General features: G+C 45.6%; 1 protein-coding gene across 5 annotated transcripts in view; it reads right to left on the reverse strand.

Moving 5' to 3' along the window:
- plxna4 (plexin A4) overlaps window positions 1–18,788 on the reverse strand; it is a 285,129-nt gene extending 266,341 nt beyond the window's left edge. The window contains exon 1 of one of the 5 annotated variants that reach the window (XM_035424686.1): window positions 18,125–18,788. The gene's annotated coding sequence lies outside the window, so the exon portion shown is untranslated. Of the gene's footprint in view, window positions 1–15,411; window positions 15,547–15,597; window positions 15,747–17,818; window positions 17,922–18,124 lie in introns of those variants that run through there. The other 4 variants (XM_035424690.1, XM_035424688.1, XM_035424689.1 and 1 more) reach the window with 4 other exon arrangements.
- Window positions 18,789–24,472: the final 5,684 nt, after the last annotated feature.

The raw sequence follows: 24,472 nt of genomic DNA on the forward strand, positions 1-24,472 counted from the left end.
AAACAGTCCTTCAGGAAAAAAAAATAAATAAGGAAAAAATAAATAAATTACACTAACATCTCTGAACATCTCTTTAAATAATCAAATTAAGATGCATTGTCTGAGTGCGATCGAGAGATAAATTGTCACTTGTTTGGAGCAACAAGATTAATTCATTGAAAGAATTCATCTTGCTTACCGACCAAATAGAGCAGAAAGGAGGAGATATTTATGACAGCATCTGGATGTTTTTGGGCGTGCGAGGAGATCCCTCTAAGAGGGGCGACAGAGACACAGCCCGTCAGAGCCACCTGTCACGGGACAGGAGAAAAGCTGGAGAAAAAACGGTCTCGGCAGAACCCTCACACTTCTGAAAAGGACTTCTCTGGCCTACACCTAGACGGCAAAGGTTATTCGCTAGAAGGTTTCACATTCAGACCTGAGGAAAATGCAGGAGATGCACGTACATCAAGATTATGTATTAAACATTGTGTGAATATTGTAACTGTACAGACCTGGAGGGTACCGATGAAAATGACGCATTTAAAATCAATGTGCAATTCGTCTTCTGGACTGCAAATTCAATATGGACGTGGCAGTGGCAGTGGTAGACCGTATGTTATGGCATGACTTTCAGACGTGGCTTTCAACGCACAAATTCACACAGCTTTATACAGGTCTGTGGGATTCAGCACTTCTCAGGATGACAGATATATGATAGTATTCAACACTGCTCATGGTGATGGAAATAATATTGTATGATATTGTAAATATAGGGTTTTTCAGCCCTCTTGTAGATTGTAAAGAACGTTGCAAAAGGAAGAAAAGGGGAACACACTGATATCTTTTAGAATTTTCGTATTTGATATTTATTCCACATCATATAAATGTTTCATTTCATCCTCCCCAAAAAGCAGGATTCAAAAAAATCCTTAAATACTTAAATAGACAAACATTACATGACTTAATTGGATACTTAAAATCTATACAAACGCTGCAGGTCCTTAAACTTCATTAATTTTTGTTTAAAAAAAAAAACTCTCCTCTGCAATGCAAACACAAGTCTGTCTCCATAATAAAACATCGACAGACTGTCGTGGAGGGCGATAGACGGGTGACAGTGCATAATGGATTCCAGGGGAAAGGAAGCTGCAGACAGACACCGAGGAGAGAGAGGTAGGCGAAGAGAGAAAAGGAAGAGATACAGAAAGGGAGGGATGGAGAGAGAGAGGAAGCAGGAGAGAAGGAAAGAAAGGGGGGGGGGGGCGGAGTGTTTTGCTGTCACGGTCCCCACGTTTGGTCGCACCGCGCTGAGGCGGCAGATAAAAATGGCGCAGCGGCAGAGAGGCAGACGGGGCCAAGACGCTGAGATCTGGAAGCGGCTGCCCAGATAACTGTCACCGCTAATTCCACACCGAGCCGCCCGCGTCTTCGTCCAAGAGTTGTTTTTTTTTTTGTTTTTTTTAACGATTTCCCCGTTTTTGGAACTCGCAGGCGGCTACACGGCCCCGCCTTCGCTCGGGAGAGCGGTTCCGCTTCGCCGTCGCTGAGGTGCGGCGCCCACAGGGCCAGCGTTTTTTTTTTTACGGCGGGCGATTCCAAATCGGGCCCGAAAGTCGGAGCGGGGACGGAAAAAGATGGCGGCCGGCATTAGGAGACAGGCCCGGATGACGGCTGACCGTACGCGCTCGCCGAGCGTTTCTTTTTTTCACGCCGCTAAATCAGAACGAGCCGCGACAGCTCCGAGACGCCGCCGCGGCGTACTCTGCTCAGGAAAACGCATCACAGCCGGACGCAGAGACGGGGCCTCATATCTCAGGCATAAGGAACTCGTCTCCCTCAGTTTGACGGCGTTGTGTGGCAACGTCAGGTAATTCCCCTTGCGTGACCGAAATGATTAAAATGGCGGAATTATTGCGATCGTGTAAAACGCAGAAGTAGCTTATGAGCTCAGGGGAACTGCGCAGTCCTCGCAGATAAAATAAAACCCCCACTGTGGAGTCCGGCGAGCGGCACTCAGACGGCCCGGCGCACTCAACCCAAGCACACAGGTCCACGGATGACAGCCTAATGTGCGGAGCCAAACGCGCGCGTCCGCAGACTGCACACAGCCGCCACACTCAATCAGACGCTCTCGTCCAGAGACGGGGGGGGGGGGGGCAGGGGGAGTCAAAGCGCTGATCCACACTGCCATCCAAAGAGCATTATCCCTGGATATTGCTATTCAGCTTTCATTACCGCAGGTCTTAAATGGACTGATCCACACTGCTGCCGCACTGCACCCAGACAGATGGGAGACAGAGCCCTGAAGGAAATGTGGGGAACTGGGGGAGGAGGTGAACTCCACCCCCCCTCCAGTATTCTCCACGCTTCCACCGAGATTCCCCGCGTTTGCTTTCGCGGGGATTTCATTTGTCACGATACGGCCAAAAACACCCCCCGCCCCCCCTCGGGGGAGTCGTGGGTGGGCTGCGGGTTTGAGTCCAAGCTGGGCGCTGCCATTTCGTTGGCGAGCGCGCTGCACAGCTGCCGATTGTCTCAACCAGGCGCTCGAGGAAACGATATAAAAGCTCGCACGCAGCAGCGACTCCCAAAAGGTCGCTTTTCGCTCCGCGTGAAAGCGAGAAACACACCACGTTTCCACTCCACAAGGAAGCTGTGTTTTCACATGCAATAAGAACTACGCGCTTGTCAGCCGTGTATGTAAATAGTGTATCACTTCCGCTGACTGTCAATGTCTGACCGGTCACTAATGTTTGTGCGTATCCCTGTTCTCCTGTAACCTAGTATTCATTTCCAAATGGATGAGTGGTGGATGTGAGTCACTCAACATTTAAAGGTCCCGCACCTTTAACATCAGGGCAGTGCTCTCAAGCTGTCATAGCCCCCCTGGCACCAGGATGTACTGGAATTACTATATAGATGTGTAATTAGGGTGGGGGGGGGGGGTAATGGCATCATATCCCACAATCATTTCTGTGCTCTTCCAAGAGAAGGTCCATTACTAGATTCCTGCTGGTTGAAGAACGAGGATGTTCTATTTCTGTTCAGGCTCCACCCACCCTACTCTGGGAGCAATCAAGCAGGCAACTGACCTGAGATCAGCTGAGGGTGTCTCGGAGGTGGGGCCCAAGTGCTGGACATGAATTCATCAGCATTTTTTCCGACCGAAAAAATATTCAGGCGCCGCTTGTAAACACTGCGGTACACATCCATCATCCTCGGTGTCCGTGAAAACGTTTTTATTCATATTTGGCACTTTTGAGACGTGGTATGAGATTTGAAAAGGAAAGGTTGCTATATCATAAAACACGAGAGGGAGGTGGAAAATACATTTGCATATTTTATCATTTTGTTCATGAATCAGGATATAAATTCTACAAACTGTACTTAAAAAATGTATGCAATTTTGCAATCATGTACATCCCGGAAGGAACTCTCTTCAATATTCAAAAATTGCAGATACAGCAAGTATTTCCAATTACACTGCACACCATGTTCAATTTGATATCTTACTGGCATACAACATTCACTTACTTCCTCGGTGAATAATTCTGTTTGGTAGGGATCATACAGTTTATGCCAATGCCTTTGGTCTTTCAGTGCAGGAGCCCTGGTATTGCTACTTACAGTTAAACTTTATGGATGTAATGGATATAACGTTAGCGGCTAACAGTTAGCCATATATAGCAAGTTAATGTTAGCCATAGCTAAGGACACATGCCTTGGGTCTCTGACTCCAAGGCTTCAGCCACTCTCTCTCTCTGTCTCACAATATTATTTTGGGTGTGTTTAAAACACAGATATAGCGTCTATCTTGACAACAGCCGTGTGCTCAAAGCTACTCGGTCAAAGGCACGATCGTGATCAGAGTTTCCATTTTGGTCTCTAAACTCTGGGCCTGAAACGCAGCCCTCCACCGCTCGCTGGAGACTGACGTATATCGACTGTGTTACCAGCGCAGATAATGATGTTTTAACGGCATTAAGAAGACGCTAGACCCCATCTGCAGCTTCCTCTTATTAGATTAGACTCTGCTCGCCATCCGGCTGTCCTGTTCAGGTCTTAAGAGTTATTACTTTGGCCCTGATGAATAAATATTCAATTAAGCAATATTTCTTTTTTTTTTTTTTTTTTTTTTGGAAAACAATAATCAGACCCGATTAACTGCTGAAATTGTAGATGGAAATCAAAACTCAATCTCAGTGTACATGTCAACAACATACTATCCATCCACCGAGCCAATATGATCAGCAGGCTTTCCACAGAGATGAACAAAACTCAGTCAATCCAGATTATACTTGCATGTAATTAACAAACCAATATCCCATTGGATCTTTGACATTCCTCAGTCTCAAACACATACAAGCTGATATAAAAAGCCAATAGAAGAACTTATGTTACAATTCAGTACACACACAATGTCACACTACACAAATAATCTGGAATGCACAATAGCATTGGGGTTGTATTGGTATTGGTCCAATAGTCAACTGAAACTGCTTCATATTTATTATTTATTTTTTATGTAAAAATTGTAACCGATCAAATGGACAAGTAAAACTACATGAAGATGAAGTAGCTCTCTGGGCTTTTGCTAATTGACAGAGTAAACCAGTTGAAATATCGTACATTTTTTAAATGTCAGAACTGCTGAAACAGGAAGTGTTCCATTCATGTTCCATACAAAGACCATACACGTCCATCATATCCATACAAAACAATGTTTCGCTTCCTTTCTCTCGCCATACAGAGCCACTGAATCGCACTTTAAACTTTTTCTGACCCATTTTCACATGATTCTGAAACTGAACTGTTTCTGTTCCTCTTTCTACAGACAACAAACGACTGAAATAACTGCTTCATATTTTATTAATGCACCTTATGTTGCGTGACACCCAGTCCATATGAGCTAATAAGACACACTCATCATTTCCACAGATACAAATCAATACCATGTATGTATCGCTTTCGTCAGCAGGCTTGCAGATGCACATAGATCATGTAAACAAGCCTGCCACAACAAAAAATGCACAAATCAAACAATTAATTTACAAAACAAAACTAAACAAACAGTATGAACCACCAGCAAAGAAATGGCGAGAAATTTCTGTTTTGATTGCAGAACATTTATTTGCTCAAGCACAAAAAAAGCAGATGTGCTTTCAGAATCCTCAACACATTTATAATTATTGGTTTCAAATAACTGTCCAATTTCAAACACAAGAATAATTTCCATACTTTATAAAAAATCTGGCTGATGTTTTTATAAGAAGGCAATTAATTAAACTCGGCTGTCATGTGAAATCCCCAGCTATCAATTCTGGCAAAAGGGGTCAGCTGTACTACTGTAAAACAGTGCTTTAATATTTTACATTTACAGAGAAAATTCTTCTCCCCTGCTGCACATCAGTAAAGGGTGATGGCAGCCATCTTGGACTGCAGTAACTAAACATGTTACCGTAGTAGCTAAAACACGCCACATTCCTCACCAGGTAAGTACAGTCAGGTCTGATTCCGGGTAGTAGGATTCATTACAGAAACCGCGTACGTGGACCCAGTGTCTGAATCTAAGACTAATGGAAGATGTGGAGACAGAGCGTCAAAGGTGATCAAGTCACGGGGGAAATATGCAGAGTTTGTGCGTAACGCTGACCGCAACATCTCAAGAGGCCATCGGAACGCCACGACACCATTTCACACAGTGAGGGGCTGACATTGCAGCGTGAAGGTCAGTGAATCGAGCGCTATAGCAGGTGCGCGTCTGTCAGCTGCTGGGGCAGTCACAGATGCGCAGTGGTGCCATCTGAAGCGACAACGCCGACGCCTCACGTTCAGATAAAACAGTGGTGACGCCGTAAAAGGTGAAATAACATTAAGATGTTGCCAAGGAAACTGTTGGTGTGCCATATGCACACCAGAGCGACTGACTCTTAATGAAATAAAGCAGACACACGTCATTTTCGGAGCACTGCTTAAACACAGTGTCATGACAACGCTCTGAGAAGATATGGAACTGACAGACTTTTTTTGTTGACTATCAGTCCTGTATATGGTGAGGCTTGCCCAGAGTTGCTCCGCCCTGTCCCTTCAGAGGTAGCAGGGCCTACCACGCTGGTGGCCACACAGAACTAAGCTGACTTGACCTCCAAGATTAAACTGCTTAGACAAAAATGTCTGATAATCACAGGCTTTATGGCGATTATCATAAAGCATTAAACTCTATTTCTAATTTATTTAGGTTTTTTTCCTCTCTGTGGAAAATGAACTCAGGGTCACACCGTTTGGTACTGAGGACAGGACACCGTTTCCACGGAGATAATCTTCAGGGCAGGACCCACTGATGCAACCATGCCCGCTTCTCCTTCACTAAATCACGGGATAAATCTGAAAGAGCCTTTAATCAAGTCAAGGATAACGTCTGACTCACTGATTGTGTGCAGCGAGGATGTGTGGAACTAGGCCTAGTGTGGATTTTGAAACTAAAAAAAATACAGTTCTGAATGGGATAACCGGGGCCTTGACTGATCAACGCGTTACGATATTTTGAAAAGATTTGCTTCTAGTAAAAAAAATATTTTCTGACTCATTTTTTATTCATCAGCTGAAATTTCGCAAGCAAAAAAAAAAAAAAAAAACCAAATAGTATTTTCGTCAGACAAAAATACTAGCTCATCCCTGAGAAAAAAAGCCTGTGTTTGCAATAAATGATGAACTTCTTTTGAGAATTCTGCATTTAGTGTGCATTGCCCGTTGTTCTGAAAGCCCCTAACAGTGTGTTAATGAAAAACAAGCAAAGGTACCGCTGCTCTAAAACGTGTTGTTGCGGGCCTTCCACCTGAAAGGAGCGCTTTTAAGAGCCCGTCAAATCTCTTTTCCTCTCCGCGTAAACTCATCCTCCGACAGCCACAGCGAAGCGACGCAAATTACGACAGGAGTCTCACCTCTGCGGCAAAAAAAAGAAAAAAAAAAACAGCGGAAGATAGAAGAGCAGTTTTCAGAAAGGTCACTGCAAAATTGCAGGCGGCTAGGCCCGGGGGGGGGGGGGGGGGGGCAGACGGGCAGCCGCTCTTACATTACCAACCCAGATGAGAAGGGATGGAACAAATGACAACTGAAAATGTGGCTCGTCACCCCTGTAACCCTGGGAGACGGCGTGGACGTGTCCTGTCAATCTGCTCTGCTTCCATTAGACTGCACGCTGGGATGCTGCACATGCTGGTGGAACGTTTAGCCTTCGCACGTTGCATTACATCACATTTTTTTTGGCGGACGCTTTTATCCGAAGCGACGTACAATGAGTGAATACCGAAGGTCACTGGAACGACGACAAAACACAGGTCTGACAACACTCATTATGTAACAGTTCTTCATAGCCATGAACACAGCAAGTCCAGTTCACACGGTGAGCACAGGCTAGGTCAGAAAGTTATGGTGAGTCAAACTAGGATACATGACGACGAGCCACAACATGAAGATAAAGACACAAGGGCCATAAAAGTTCTGGATGGAGATAAAAGTGTAACATATAAGTGTTACAGGAACAAATTAGGATTCAAATGATAAGAGCAATCCTTGATTGGGAGTCCCCTGCAGAGCAGAGATAGATAGTCCAGATATAGTCTAAAGAGATGCGTCTTCAGACCACAGCGGAAGATGGGCAATGGCTCAGTGGTATTACATTGTAATAATGCTGTTGTAACTGCACACTAATGTATACAGTTTTCCACTCAACTCCAACCAAAATCCTGCAAAACGTGTCCTTATTAATGCGTGGGGCAAGAAATATGTACACACTGGGCAGTAAAATACGTAAATAAGGCAAATGTGACATATTCAGGTATTTAGCAAAAGATGTAAATACTGTGTAGAGGAAGAGGCTAGGCCCAACTGATGTGGCGACATTGCACGTCAGGTGCATTAAATCAGGAGATCAGCCCACTGCTAGACCGGTGGAACAGGTCCGCACATCTGCACGATCCACAATGCATGGGAAGCATGTGGCAGGCAGCGACAGGTGATAATTAGCGGGCTCGCTGCAGAGGATATCCTCCCCCCACTCCACCCCCCCCTCCCCACTCCCCATTACCCAGAATGCATTTCTCAACCCTCTGACTCACACGCAGGGGCATACTGTATGAGAGCGAGCGCTTCACTATGAGGCCGCTAATCATCAAACACCATCCCACAAACGGCTCCCTCCCGACACACACACACGCACACACACACACACACACACACACACACACACACACACACACACACACACACGCACACACACACACACACACATGCACACGCACACGCACACACACACACACACACATGCACACGCACACACTCACACTCACACACGCACACACATACACACACACACAGTGCCATGCCCTCTCATTCCGGCCTGTCAACACTCTGGTGCTTGTTAATTGGTCGTCCAGCTAAATTCATGGCTTCTGACTCCTCAATAGCCAGACCCCCCCCCCCCCCCGCTCCTCCGTATTGCACTGTGAGGCGCATTTGTGCGTACCCCCCCGCCCCCCCCCCACGCCGACACCCTCAATGCGGCGCATTCAGCCGGCGCCGGAGCGGGCGACACAGAAGACACCGCCGCTGCGACCGCAGCCGTCACGCTGGAAATCGCCTGACGGAACGCTGCCGCCGATTCTCCACGCTCGATTTTTAGGGTAAAGGGGGGGGGGGGACAATGAGGTGCCTTTGACAGGGCCCCGGGCCCGTTAACTCGGACCGGTGATGGAATGCTTCTGACAACCATAAATCCGACCTTCTTTTCTCGGCAACGGTTCTTTTTCTTTTTTCCGATGACGCGGTCGAGGACGTCACAGGCCCACCCGACCCCCCCCCCCTTCCCCCCTCATTACTCCTCACCCCGGGAAAAATGGCGAAGGCAATTAATCCATACAGCTTCTGGGACTCGGCGATGTCGCTGTTCGCGTCACATCGCCGCCTAATTACACTCATTTAACATCATTAAGAGCAGAACTGTCTAAAGTCACACTTTTTTTTCTGCCTTCTTCTTCTTCCACTCTTTCAGGCCTGGAGTGGGGGGAGCTCTCCGGGAACGGCGGGGTCACGGTCCGCTTTTGCATCCGGGTGAAAAAAACGGCGGGATTCGTGGCCGCCGTGACCCCAGGGGGGACTCTATTCTGGAACGGTCAGCGAAGCTTTCACCTGTTTTTTTGTACCGCATTAGCGCGCTTTGATCAACAGAGATGAAACAAAGAGAAGAGGACCTTCATGTCTGTGCCCGTGTCTGTGCTGGAGTCTGTGAAGCAGCCCGTATCTATACCGCGCAGAAGTCCACACACGAGTTCCTGTCGGTTCTGACTGCGTGTTCTCGGCCTACTCCTGTGTGTAAACTGCGTGCTTAGCCTTCAGCGTGTCATGTGGATCACACCCGCCGTTCTCAGCCTGACACTGTAAGGCATCACAGGAGAGCTGTTGCTTTTTGCAGCGTACATATGCAAGGTTTCCCTTGCCTTTTAAACTGCATTACAAATCGATTCGCTTCCTCTGAGTAGTTCTGAAACTCTAGACGCGGTTTTATTTTATTTTATTTTTTTTCTCGGGTCTTATTTGGTTCGCGCGGGGGGAAAGCAGACACCTGCTGCCTCGCCTGTGAAGGGAGGAGACAGAGACAGGAAACAAGCGAATCCTCCGTGTTTGTACCGATCTGTTCCCCCTACGGGACGAGAGCACGCCTGTCTCTCTGTCACCGCGCAAGACACCGCCACAGGTAACACGCACAGACAGACACAGACAAGCACAGCCCTGCCGCCCCCACACACATAGACATGCAGTCGTACAATACTCACCCCTTCCCTACGCTACACAAGCACGCCCACCCACCCTCCCACAGACACGTATACACAAACACACAACATTCATACAGAACCCCTCCCCCCGCGCACACACACACCCACCGAACCCGAACTCAAACACACAAGCATCAATCCCCCCCCCCCCCCCCCCCCCCCCCCCCCCCCCGCCCCATACACACAGCCAAGCAAGTGAGCAAACCAGTGCATGTTCAGACAGACACAAACATTGTGAAATAAACCATTGTCTTTGAAATAACAAAACCACTAGCTCACCACACGTGTCTCCGCTTCTGCATATCAACTAGTTCGCTCCCACAGAACTTTCTGCAGCCACTGGCAACTGGGTTTGTAAACAACGGCGTTTAAAGGAACACAGCGTGATTCGCTACAACGTAGCGCGCGCTCACAGCTTTTCAAAGGGCCGCGCGGAAGCTGAAACGACGTCGTAGCTTCGCCGTTTTACAAGAGCGCTGCGACGCCGTGTTTGTCTTTGTGGTTTTCAGCCCTGCTTCCTCACAGTCGCTGATTTTCAGGAGAGAGCTGGGATCGGTTAAGGAGAAGTATTCTTTTGTGTTTTTCTTTTTCATGAGTCAGTGACACAAATATGGAAGTTCCCATGTGAGACCGAAACAGCTAGCCTTCGTATCTACAGCTGTTTGTGCTGTTTGGTCATATTTTCTGCTTGTGTACGCTACCGTTATCCTCCAAATGATGAATCCGCGCACCCCCCGCCCCCATTGGCAGCCTGGCTGTGGGTTTGACACAATGTCCACTGGGCCTTACATCACTGCTTTTCACCGAGAATCGCCCTGACAGAGCAGAACTGGAAATAACTTCTCATACAGCGTAACACTTTCAAATCCGACCCAGCGGCGAGACTCTGTTTCAGGAAGTTGTACCGAGAGTGTCTCTCCGCTCATTGGCTGAGCTCTCCCAGACTGTGGCTGGCTTCCTGCCCACCACGCTCTATCTGATCAGAGCTGGAAAATCTCAACCTGAGACCGTCTGAGGGAAAAAAAGACCCCGGTAGGGTTGCAGGAAGGAATTTTGTGCTCACTAAATTCTGAGACCTCACTCTGTTCTTCATACCGAAAAAAAATATCAGTATATCGTGTCACTGCATTCATAATTTAATGGCATTTGAAGCAACACTGAAACTGAACAGTTAACTCAGGCTGCAACCTCCAAAGCACTCACACGATGAGGTGAACTTACAGTTCAAGAGTACTATTGATGAGGACATGAGTCATTTTTTACTGTAGTAAGAGCGAACGATAAAACGTGCCCTCGACAGGCCGGGTCTAGATGACATCCAGTTCATCGCACGCCTGTGTGTGTTCAAAGCAGACAGTCAGGTTTGTGGGGACAATGGCACATGGGCATTTTGTGTGTGTGTGTGTAGTACGAAGGAGGTTGCGGAAATTCCTCAACTTCAGTCCCACAAACTCAGCATTGCCCTACTCTTAATCACATTTTTCAGCTGTTCCACTGAACAAGATTCCAAAACCAACTTAAATGTCACACACAGCGTATGGCGCGGTGATAGAATATTTGGCGCCCCCTAGCATGCTCCAAGGACGACGGGAGCAGTCCACGCTGATGCATGTTAACACGCCATGTTGCCATGGGAACCCATTTTGTTGTGTGGGCGAGAGAGGGGCCCGAGCATGCGGCAATGACAGAAAGATTTAATATTGAGCACAAAATAGATGAACACATAAAACAAGATGGCAGGGTAAACCATCTGGTGATGCGTACCGGGGGAAGAGGAATGAGGAGGCAGTCTAGCTTCCCTTTCATCAGCGTCTAGGGAAGGCCACATGGAAACAGGAACTTCCAAAGGGAACCAAGGATCTTACTCTGAAAACTGATCCATACCGCAGCACACTGAAGCCAAATAATATCAACGACTGGAGTGTCATGCAGATCAGACAATTCCTCCCTCAAAATATACATTTTTTTTGAGAAAGCACTTTTGTGGACATGTTGATAACACACAAAACTTTATCACAAATTGAGTTTTTTTTTTTTGTTTGTTTGTTTGTTTTAAAAGATAACTATTTTAACTTCAGTTTCAGGTACATGTTGAGTTAGCACCACCGTAAAAAAAATTTTTTTTTAAATGCCGCTTTTCCAGGTAATGAGCGGCCTCAGCTGTGCCAGTCCCAGAGCGCTAGTCCAAAAGGCGCGGCGGAAACGAGGCTTGCGCCACTGCAGACCCGCTCCGGGGACGAGCCGCGCCAACTGGGTGACCGGTTTCAACAAAGCGGAGCCAAAATGAAAAGAGGGAAGATCTATCGCCCGTGTCTATAAAACAAACTTTAAGGAACACCGCCAGCGGGCCAAAAAAAAAAAAAAAAACTCAGCCGTGCTGGAAAACGGCCTCTCCGCGGCTCGGGCATTGCCGCGGCGACGAGTTATGGGGCCCGCTCATTGGCCGGGGGGGGGGGCTTCTGAGCGGCGCGTCTGAATCACATCGCCGCGGGAACCGGCGCGGCGGCGGGGGGGGGGAAGCGAGGAACGCCGCCCCCCCCGGCGGCGCCGTCTTCCGGGAGCGAATAACGGACGACCCGCCTTCAAAGCGCCGCCGCCGCCATTGTCGTCGCCCGGGCGACGGAGGCGCGGCCAGCTCGCCCTCTTCCTCCAGGCCCAGTTCCGTTTGGGCTGCGGCTCGCCGGGGAGCGTGCGTGGGAGGAGCCAGCGTACCCAATCCAGGGGTCAGAATGCTGTATTAAGACTATATGCGATGACGTGCCCTGGAAGGCTTATGGTTACAATAGCTCCCGTATTAACTTGTATTGGTTTAACGCAAAGCATCATTTACTATGCCCAGCGGATGAGTGCGACTAGCAGAACTTGTGTAAATGTTCATGATTAACACATAAATCTGGACATTCTTCCACAGCCATTTAGGTAAACAGCCTAGTCCAGGTTTAAATGACAGCTTTCAGCCTACAGGATTCAAACCTGCAACCCATGGGTCCATGGTAATGCACTCCCGTCCTACACGAAACAACACCGAAAACAAAGGATCTCCAAATCTGATCCAAAATGTTCACCGTTCATATTGTTGCTACGTTTATTTTAATCTATTTTTTAAATGAGTCCTTTATTTAACCTGTAAGGTCATTGTGTATTCTCTTTCACTCAGTGACGCTCAGTGAATACAGATATATTCTGAAGGTCTCAAACATAACCATTCTTCATTCATCAGTCAATCAATTACTTCGATTAACAGCAGCAAAGGAACTGTTAAAAAGTTTTCATTCCAAAGCAATACCTACAAAAATATGGGTGAGGTCTGCACCATCTGTAAAGCTAAATATTCAAACCAGGTGGGTGTTCGTTCTCTGAATGTCAGAAACTGTATTCTGTGCTTCGGCAAAACAAATTCCAATGTGTGCGACACACTACACGCAAGAGCACGGCGTATCACACAAAAACAAGACAACTACAGGCTACATTCTCCCATTCACAGACACAATCATTTGTATTGTCTGCTACCCCATCATCAGCTTCCAAACTAAATTGCAATATTGTTATTCTGTCACTATATCATTATAGTAGCGCGATATTGCAGACACGTCGTTTCAGAAACACTCGCCACGTCTCTTACCTATTGCTTTCTGGATGTTTTCACAACGTTCAGCTCTAACATGGCTGTGACACCTCTCCGTACCTCCATGACAGATCTCACATGTTCCTCACAACCTCCAGCATCATGCAATATGCAGTGAGACAGACACATACACACTCAAGGGCGCACGTACACACAAACACACACACACAAACACAAACTCACATCCTCATGCAGTACGCAGTGAAACCCATAAACACAGACAGTCTGTGAGAGACCACATCTAAAGGAACAGTGGGCGAGTAGCTCATTAAACAGCACTATTGTACATTGATTTCTTCAGACTGAATTCAGGAAGCTATTCAGTTATATTGCAATATAGAAAGCTGTTGTTTTGCTCTAAGCTGTAGACCCAACAGGCCCTCGTGTATAAATTACCAGATATTCCTGTTGTACGGTATACAGACAGGGATATATTAAACAGTTGGTTTCTTAGCATTACACAGCAAAGAAGTGCCTTCAGGAGGCGAGGGGTACACTGCATTTCCCCTCAGCCGTTAACATCCACACGGAGCCCCCATTCCCCAAAAAACAAAAAACTTTCCCTCCCTTCTACCAATCCCTCTCCACTTCAGTCAACACGTGATATATCTGTGCCAACAGCGAGTTCTAGAGTAACCAAGGACATAGTGATGATACAGAGAGTCCCCAATCTTAACATTACCACCACCCTCACACTCAGACAGACACACGGCAACTGTGTCTGGTAGCCTACACAACACAGTGGGGCCAAAACACACACACTGGCACGCAGACACACACAGACAGACAGACGGACACATACACACACACACACACACACACACACACACGCACGCATGTCTGCACACAAGCACACACACACGGGCACACAGACACACGCACACATGACTGCATACCTGGACTCACACACAACACACACACAGACTAACACACACACACACACACACACAGAGGATGATAAATGCATTCATATGCTCACAGACAGCCCTCAGCCTGACCACTTCTGCCACGCTGCAGTTTCCTCAGCTCAGACTGTATCATCTGTATCTCACCTGCTCTCTGTTACATTTGAAATGATTGTCAAAAACGTGTTTTATATTGCTTTAAATATCCTGAGAACATCTACAGACACAGGGAAAGAGGCTGATGAATTGTACTGAACATTCATAAACCAACTTTCATTAATTGACTAGTTTGGCAGCTGGTATGTTTTCATGTTAATATCTCCACAGGGTAAATTTCAGACAATACATACATAAAATTTGATATATTTCACATTTTTGCTAAAATATATGTATCATTTAATTACAGACAATTTCACGGACTAGCCCTATTTTTTCTACGAAACTATTTTAAAACAAAGGCCACAGTGTAAAGCAGTTATTAGAAAGCCATAACATTAACAAGGCCATTATCAAAGTCACAACATAACGGTATACTCTACATATGTGGAATTCCTCCATGCTGAACCGTTTTGCATTTGAGCGTCAGTGCGGAGGCCAGCAAGTGCCGGCCTCTCATTCCAATACCGACCCAAGGCTGCCGTGAGACCGGCACGTGGACTGTAAGGGAGATAACTAGCCGTTATCGGGGAGAGAGCAGGGTCTGACCATTTCTCCTTGAAGCAGGAAAGGACTACGAGTGCTCGCATCACGCCCCGGTTCCACATACCCTCCCACCCATGTCCAGCTCGCTTCAGCAGACCACAAACAGTCCCCGTTAGCCGGTGGACACAGCCACCACCCTCTCCCAGCTGTTCTACATACCCCTCCACCCACGGCCAGAACAGGGAGCGTGGTGGGCCTCGGACATATAAACAGAATTACCAGCGTGGCTCCGATTATTTAAAAAAAACTGCAGCAGAATGGAGTAATCGTTTAAGGAGGCAGACCCCTAACTGGAAAGGCACGGGATGAAACGAAGTGCGGGAAGCCGCACTCGTATCTTTGAACACGGCGTTAACCTGAGCGTTACCTCTCTATCCTTAACCGCGTCACTGCATGTTCATCTCGGCAAACGTGCAATGAGTCAACGTCGTTCAGTATTCCCTTGGCAAGAGATAAAGCGAGCGAGAGACACGCAGCAATAACTGGAATAAGCGTGGAGACGTAATTTCTATTCAAATTCAAATGCGGTGCCTAACTACAGACTGAAGCTTACCCGCATCTAGAATGTCAGCAAGCTGTGTCCTGTGGGTGTGTCCTCATCCAGGAACCCTCATTGGACAGGACAGATTTTATGCAAATCAAATTTGTAATTTACACTGATATAGTCAGTCTAAATCTATAGGCCCGAGAGCTCACTGTACTGTAGGCTACACTGCAGACACGGCACTCTGTTCCCCTCAATATCCCTGCATCTGCGCTCTCTGCACATTGGAGTTCCACTCTCCTTAAGAAAAAAAAAAAGAAAAAAAAAGGGGGGGGGGCTTTAAAGTCACCTTCCAGTTGCCCACGTTGTCCATGACCAATGCAGAACACTACAGACATCGACCATATGAAGCTATTCAAAAGTGCCATTATTATGTTTTAAACAAAACCCACAACGTGTTATCATACTGCATAATTCACACGTATAAATCATACGTGTGATGTACTGATGTTATGATGTGATGATCGCACCGCACCGCAGGCTGTGCTGCAGGTGCACATACGCACGCCGACTCGAGCTCTACTTCTGCCCATTGTATCCGTACCATCGACAAAAACGCTCGCTGGTTTTGAACACATTTCCTGGTGCCGTTTCACCCCCAACCAGAGTAATTAGACAACTGGCACAATTCTGAAACGCGTCGCGTGACATGTTTCGGGACGTTTTATTTTCAGACGTATATTATCCTAATGTACGTCAGTAAGTCAGCTGCGCGGACCTACTGCGTGCCGTTTCACCAGGCAGGTGCGGTCCCACGGCCGTATTGCAGGTGTGCGGAGCCAGCGTCAAGCGAGAGCAGCTTTCGCTGAATAAAGCTCCGCAGAAACAGAAAATTGGCGAATTTGAGGCTGCGACACTTGTCCGTCGGCGTGGCTGGCTGATGCAGTCACCTGCGCGCTGACGGACTAGTGCATAAATCTAAAACCCGAAAGCAATGGTCATATATTTCTCATATTTCCAATACCCGAAGAACCGTAGTCGGGTAGGCTTGAACTGAGCAGGGATCTCTTCGGTGGACGTGTGAGGCACGGCGTACATGCAAGCAGTAAGCGGTAGTGGAATTATTTCCTTCCGTTTGAGTGTTTTCATCTGTAATCCACGGAACCTCTATTTCCCTGCGGAATTCTTAAAATAATTTAACAACAACAACAACGCAAGTTAGTGCCAAATCAAATTACTCATAACTTAGGTGATCGTTTGGACAGATATGTAGGCTATCATATCCATCGGTTCTAAAATGCTGAAAACCCGATTAATACCGTAGGGCTGATAACGTTGTTATATCATACCTAATTACTCATAAACGTGTTGTGCATTGTGTAAAATATGGCTAAGCAGGTATTATGCATATTCAAGTGACTTTTTTTTACTAACAGATAGAGGCTTGCCGCAATTCGTTGATTTACGCACAGAGACGGTGATAAAATTCATTTTAATGGCATACTACATTGATCATATCCATTTGTTGGCGCGACCACTGCCATTCGTTCATATACCTTTTAAATCAACGCATGTTCAAAATATATGACGGATATTTTGTGACATGTTCCATATATAATTGGTTCCGCAGTTTGACGAACGCGCAACTAAGGATTCAAGGCACATCGTGTGCGATTTTCAAGAATGTAAACCGTAACGTACGGTGTGAAAGCCGTAAAGCGTAGCCTTATTTCATAAGCCTCCGTTTTCTGACCAGAGACTGTTCCGAAACCTTTGCAAAGAACAGCTTCAAGTGCACGAATTACACAAGTTATCGGCGTAGTCGCCTAGTATGAAAGCTGGGGCATTTCGGGTAATTATTAATTTTGAATGAAGCAACGCGCGCTTTCCACGAATTATCACTCGTATAAAACGCTCTAAAGACTGATACCGTTATGCTACACCGACTGCCTTTCAAAACGCATAAAGTAGATAATAATTCCATTATGACTGCATTTATGCTTCCTGGTAGGCTAATTATTTTTACATTCATCATTTGAGAGTGAGCTCAATATTTAGTGGTGGCTAACACGGCATTTACATTGCATGCTGTGCAATATCGCACATACTGCAGAGAACTGTTCTGCTCCGAGGTGGGAAAATTACTCTCACGTTGCAAGATCCTGGCTCTCTCGAGATTGCATCGCCCCAATAGAGTCAAACAGTAGCAAACACAGACGCGAGTGCAAGGGGAGAAACGGTCAAAACGAATCAAGTTTTAATACACTATGAATAATTATAGGGTACTTACAACGCCTTGGAGTAAAACGCCTCAGGTCTAAATAGCAGTGCTTCATACAGCAATGACAGCAGCTGAGATCAGTAGTTCTAGCGATGGCGAGAAAATGGGATGTTTTTTTATAAAGAAAATCCCAAACGTAGAGAGCGAAGATGGTGCAGTGCTTTAAACGATAGGGCGGAATTACAGAACAGGTAACACGGCTTACCTGGACTAGCGTGTCAGGCGCAATCCTCAAAAGCATAACATTTTAAACCTAAAACTGTAAATTCCGTCCACCGCCGGCATATAAAATATCCCGTTCTGACAGCCGCTTACCTGTAATCGTCTCTTTTTGCACTTCACAGCCGCAGCCGCATCGACACTGCAGATGATGAGCTTGTTCACAGGAATTCCAATTCCTTGATACTCCAAATTTACTATCGCCAGACGCATGAAAAAGAATGCGCTTTAAACCAATCCCGTGGGTTTTTCAGCTCTTCCTCTCCGTCACGTTTGTATTTTAATCCCGTCTGCAACGCCGAAGTTTACAAATATGCAGGCGAATCCAGCGCATGAAAAAAAACATTAGCAGATCTCCATCCAAGCTCAAGATCAGCGAGTCCCTATTCAACCACTACGCCGTTCTGAGGACTCTCAGACCCGGCGGCCTCACTACACCTCCCATCCCATTCGTCTCTCTCTCTCTCTCTCTCTCTCTCTCTCTCTCTCTCTATCTCTCTCCCTCTCCCTCTCTCTCGCATTGAAGATGTAATCGCTGCACGAGGATTCCGCAGTGCTGTCGGTCAGTGCGGGTCTCCGCGCGGGCTGAGACGCTCTGCGTCTTCGAGAGCGTAGAGAGCGCTTTAAGTTTTCAGGTTCGCGGCGAACGCCAAGTAGCTTGGTTGCGATCCGTATCTGCGGCTTTTTGCCAGATCGCAATGACCGACTGCCTTGTTTTACCAACCACTCTGACTCGCCCGCAGTGACATATCGAATCTAGGCGCTGATTGGGCTAATTGTAAAATTTCACTGCTAGCAGACGTAGCGCACACTTCGAAAGATTCCAGACACATATGCTGAAGCTTGCAAACGGCAAATGTATTTCTATGTTTATGTAATGCATTCATTCCGGCGTTAAAGGGATTCGGGAATGCCTTGGGGGTTGAGGGGATACAACAAACGCGGGGAAATTATAGAAGGATTTTAATATATGATCAATGGATTTTTAAATTAAGGTTAGTGTACAAATATATTTTTTTTCATAAAATACTCGCAAATACTTGGTCCACGTGTAAAACTACATTATAATATAGTTTGATATGGACATTTCCACAACTATGTTGTTATTATTATTATTATTATTATTATTATTATTATACTGGAACATCTTTTAACGTTTTAGTTAGCCGTCAAATATAGGCTACGCTTTCCACGAATTTAATTATAGTGAAACGAAATAGTTTTTCCAGTACACATATTGTGTGGACTGTTTTTGGAATATGAATGGTCTCGGTCTGGTCCAGGCGCCTAGTGTAGCTGGTATATAAGCTGGAAATGACTGTGGATATCTAAACATTTATTCTAAGATCTGTAGTGTGGGTTTCTTTTGTCAGCCTTCTAAATATAATTTGTAAATTTCAACATGGAACGTCCTGTTTGGCATGACAAAACTGTCATTAGCCAGGAACTGGCCCATGAACCGGGGAAATGCGGTCAATCGAAAACGTAACGTAGCAGCCTGCCTACGTTCTGGATATTTAATAATTCTCTGGGCCATAACTAGATGTGATTTGCTCATCGGCACTACGGACAAACGTGTGGAGTTTAATTCTGGGTACGATTGCAATGTGTCTTTCGCCTGACACTCAAACGACCAGCATCAAACTTCAAAATCTGCATTATAGCCCCACCTGCAGGTTGAATGGGCACTGCAGTTTTCAGAGCGCACATCTTAATGCAAATGAAGTTCACCCTGTCTGCGTGTTGACAATATTGTTTCGAGGGCATTTCTGTATCTGAATGTGTTCCCATTTTAAAATAAAAAATGGTATTGACTAACTTACACGAATTAATGAGTTTCCCCTTGGGTTTTGCAAGTACCTGTGTTGCTTTGATGTGATCCGCAAGGGTGACTGCACAAAGTTACAAGGGGAAGGAAAGCTCCGTTCTGGGAATTAATTTGCTGAAACGAGTAAGTCTTTCAACAGAAATTTTCACTGGCAGTCATCTTCTCGTAATAGCAGGGGCAGTTAAATAACGGTGGAAGGAACGGTTGTTGAAATTCTTTCTGCAGTGGCGAGATACTTAACATCACAGTGGCACAGCAATTGACTCTATGATAAAAGACACTCTCCAAGAATACTGCAAGTAATTCGGGACTGGCCGCTACGAAAGTGGAAACTCGAATTTCAAACTGTTCAGACAACGTAAATAAGAACAAAGCATATCATTTGGTTGTAGTTTGAGTAATCAATGCGTGACTTCTTAGAGGCCTCATCAAACTACATCACACGTGTACGAAATACAAAAACTGGTACAGTGCTGTGGAGAAGTACATGCCCCTTGCAGATTTTCTCTTTTATTGCATGTTTGTCTGTCGCACTGAATGATTTCAGATCTTTTCAAAATGTAATATTAGACAAAGGAAAACTGAGTAAACACAAAGCACATTTTAAAAATGATTTCGTTTATTTAATGAAAAAAGTCATCAAGTGAAGAACACTTGCAACAGTGGTGAATCTTCTCAGGAGCGGCCGGCCTCCCAAAATTGCTCCAAGGGTGCAGCGACAACTCATCCAGAAAGTCACAATAGATCCCAGAATAACATCCCGACAACTGCAGGCTTCACTAGCCTCCTCTAAGGCCAGTGTTCATCACTCCACAATAAGAAAAAGACTGGACTAAAATGGAATGGATGTGAAAATAGAACGGTGAAAACCATTGACCACTAGAAATGCTCGTCTCATATTTGCAAATAAAGCACCTGGATGATCCCCAAGCCTTTTGGGACAATGTTCTATATACAGATTCAGAGTCAAAAGTAAAACTTTTTTGATGACATGGGTCCTATTATGTCTGGCATAAAGCAAATAGGGCATTTCACAGTAGCTACATCATAGCAGCAGTGAAAAACAGTGGTGGTAGTGTGATAGTGTGGGAATGTTTTGCTGCCTCAGGACCTGGACAACTTACCATTACTGAAAGAATCATAAATTCTGCTCTGTACCAGAAAATTCTTAAAGAGAATGTTTCGGTCATCTGTCCATGGGCTGAAGCTGCAGAGTAATGTGATTATGCAGCCAGACAATGATCCAAAATGCAAAAGCAAGTCCACATCTGAATGGCTGAAAATAAATAAAATTAAAGATGATGTGGCAGGACTTGAAGCAAACGGTTCACGCTTGAAAACCTGCCAATTTGTCTGAATTAAAGCAATATTACAAAGAACAGTGAGCTAAAATTCCTCCACAGCAATGTGAAAGACTGATATCAAATTATAGGCAGCGTTTGGCTGTGGTTATTGCTGCTAAAGGTGGTGCAACCGGTTATTAAGTTTAAGGGCACAGTTACTTTTTTCACATGTCTGATATGGGTGTTTGATTAATTTTTTTCATTAAAAAAATATAATAATTTTAAAAAATTTGTTTTGTGTATACTCAGGTTCCCATTGTCTAATATTACATTTTATCTAAAGATCTAAAGCCATTCAGTGTGACAAATATGTAATAATAGAGGAGATGTGAAGGCAAAATGTGTTAATGGCACTATATCTAAACTGTGCCACAAAGGCAAAGATCTGGGATTTAATATGAACTAGACTGGAGAACACATTGGAGGCAGGTGCATGCTATTAAGGCTTATTGAACTTCACAAGGTGTAGTTACCGCTGTTCTTATCAAAAGACAGCCTTATCAAAGCACATTTTGTGAGCTTACAGAAAATGCAGAAATATAAATGCGCATAATATTTTGGGCATGCACGGGTTTATTTAGGGGAAGCATATTAACTTGCGGAAAAATTGATCCTATTTTCCGAATCAACGTTCAGGCAATAAATCATTGTGCAGTTTGCTGGCACCTCTGTTTAATGCAAAGTGATCGGCCTAAAAGCCTGAAGGCCAGCCACTCTGACCTGTAACACACTGCCACTTGTGTCAGCACCAAGGACGACCGGATTATCTCTCTAACACCAAGCCAAAGTCACCTCAGCCATCTTAAAAAAAAATCTATAATAATGTTACAAAAAATGGGCACAACGGTTCAGTAGCAGTCACTACACCCTGCAGTAATCGCGTGCTCTGCCCAGTTCAGAATTGACACAGACGGTCCTCACATTGCACGAAGGTCAAGCAGGCGCTGGTGTTTCTGCAGAAACATTGCATGATACTGTTCTTCAGTTTCTCCAAGTCCTTCACCAATTCTTTGTTCTTCCTCCAAAATGAAAACAGGAAAGGCAATAACACACCTGATGAAGTGTGTGCACGTGTGTGTGTGTGTGTGTGTGTGTGTGTCTGTGTTCAAGCATATGTAGTATTTTTAAAAATTAAATATAATTGTAGAACATTTTCCCCCTCTGTAAAACTGCAAATGTACTTAAGTTACCATTGCCATGCACTAGCATTATGCAAGGAGCAGAGGAATTAGTACATGAATGAAGACTTCACCGTGTGTTATCAAGGGATTAACAGCCTCGAGCAACCTCAGAGAGGAACATCAAGTGACATCTCACTCAGACAGCCAGGCATCCTGTCAACCCGAAGCACCGAGCGGGGATGCAGCGTTCCGTCTTACCTGCACACACAGGTGAGCGGTCTGGCAAGAAGGTCGCAGTCCAGAAAGACCCTTCGAGCTTCTGGAGAACCTTGTTCCTCGTTTTCAGGCTCCAGTCAAGCAGTGACCCCGGCCATTTTGGCTCTGATCAGACACCGAGATGGGCTTAAGTGAGACAAACACCATAGAGGAGACAGTCTGTGAAGCAGACTCATTTCCTCTTGCACAGACATTGAAGAACTATGTGTTCGCCGGCCCTAAGCTCGGTGCTGATTGGCTGAAATGAAAGGATGCAGACCTGCCATTTGTTTCTTATCAGTTAGTAGGAAGAGACTCACGGCTTGCCTTCATTTGTCTTGCAAATCCTGAACCCAGTAGCACAGGCGCAGCGGGACAGAGAGTAATTATGCGTTTTCATCAGAGCTGAGTGGAGGTGAATTCGGGGGTTTTTTTTTTTTTTTTGGGTGGCAGCTGACTCTGTGATGTCCCAGCAGGTGATTAGTCTTTTTGTGTTCTCACCCAGGGTGACTTCCAGAGCTCAAAGTCTGCAGAATGGCTGTTTCCCACAGCTGTACGTTTCACCACAATACCGAGTGCTTCACTCGAGAGGCACAAGTGGGGGGATTTCGGTTTCTGGCCCTTCTCGAGAGATTTTTGGAACATCCTGCTTCACGTGCCGGCTTTCAGACGGCAGATGCGTCCTTCCTCGCCCTGACGGCGATGCCGTCACAAGTCCCACCGGCGTTCGTTCCTGTCGCCGTTCCTGATTTTTTTTAACGGAAAGAAAGACTCTGGCCGGCTCTCGGTGTCCATAAATGGCTTTATGAGTCCTGTCAAAGTACATCGGTTCTGAAGTTTAAAACTTTAAACCCAGTGGCCGCGAGTCCGGTTCTATAAAGCAACTGCACTGCGATGCTCAGCAGGGGACAGGAAGTGGCAGCAAGGCTAAAGGACCGGTTCAAGGGGGCATTGCCTCAGAGATCTCAGTCAGGGTATTTCCCATCCATGTGACGTACATCCATCAGACTCACTAATGTACTGTAAAGCGCATCAATGTATGTATGTATGTCACAACATTATGTGTGCAAATGTTTATGCTAAGACCATTCGCATTTTACAAGTAAAATTTCATGAGGTGTGGGGGGTGGGGGTGGGGGACTGTATAATTTATGGGCCGTCCAGGGAACTGGGATTTAAGCTGTCTGTCTTCATAAAAGTGTCCTCCTCCTCATCGCTCGGTCTCTATGGAATCTGATTGCCATCCCATTCAAATCAAAGGAGAAACACTAGCAATAACGTCCTCATGCAGAAGGAAACAGTCCTTGGAGAAAATCGTCCACTGGCATCGTGTCAAAGCTATCAAGGTTTCATCACATAATGGAAATGAGTGTACATCGATATTAAATACATTAACATTCAAGCAAGGTTTCTGTTCTAATCTTCCACGTTATCAACAATTATTTGTTATGACGGTTCTCAGGACAGGACCACAAATAGGCTCGTATTAACACTCTTCCCTCGTCTTTGCTTTATAATTAGTGTGTTTCAGCATTATTGTTATTGTAATTATTATTACTATGATAACCATAATGTAGTTATTCTGTCGTGCTGGTGGGTTTGTAAGAGGACTGATTTGTGGATGGAGTGTGGTTTTGATGTGTTTGGCATGTGACCGGTGGAAGAGAGAAAAGAATCTGAGAAAGAAGCGTAGGAGTTTTGAAGAGCTGGTTTCACAACTGGGGGAGGGGGGGTGTGTGTGTTTTGGACCATGAGCAGTTCCTTTGTTTCTCCATACTTTCTCCTCTTTCCATCACTCCATAGTCCATACTCATCTCATCTGTCCATAAAAGTTTGTTCCAGAACTCATAAGTTTTTTTAATGTACTTTTTTTATTTTATTTTTTTTTTTATAGCAA

Source organism: Anguilla anguilla, chromosome 7 (assembly GCF_013347855.1).
Source record: "Anguilla anguilla isolate fAngAng1 chromosome 7, fAngAng1.pri, whole genome shotgun sequence".
Lineage (NCBI taxonomy): Eukaryota > Metazoa > Chordata > Actinopteri > Anguilliformes > Anguillidae > Anguilla > Anguilla anguilla.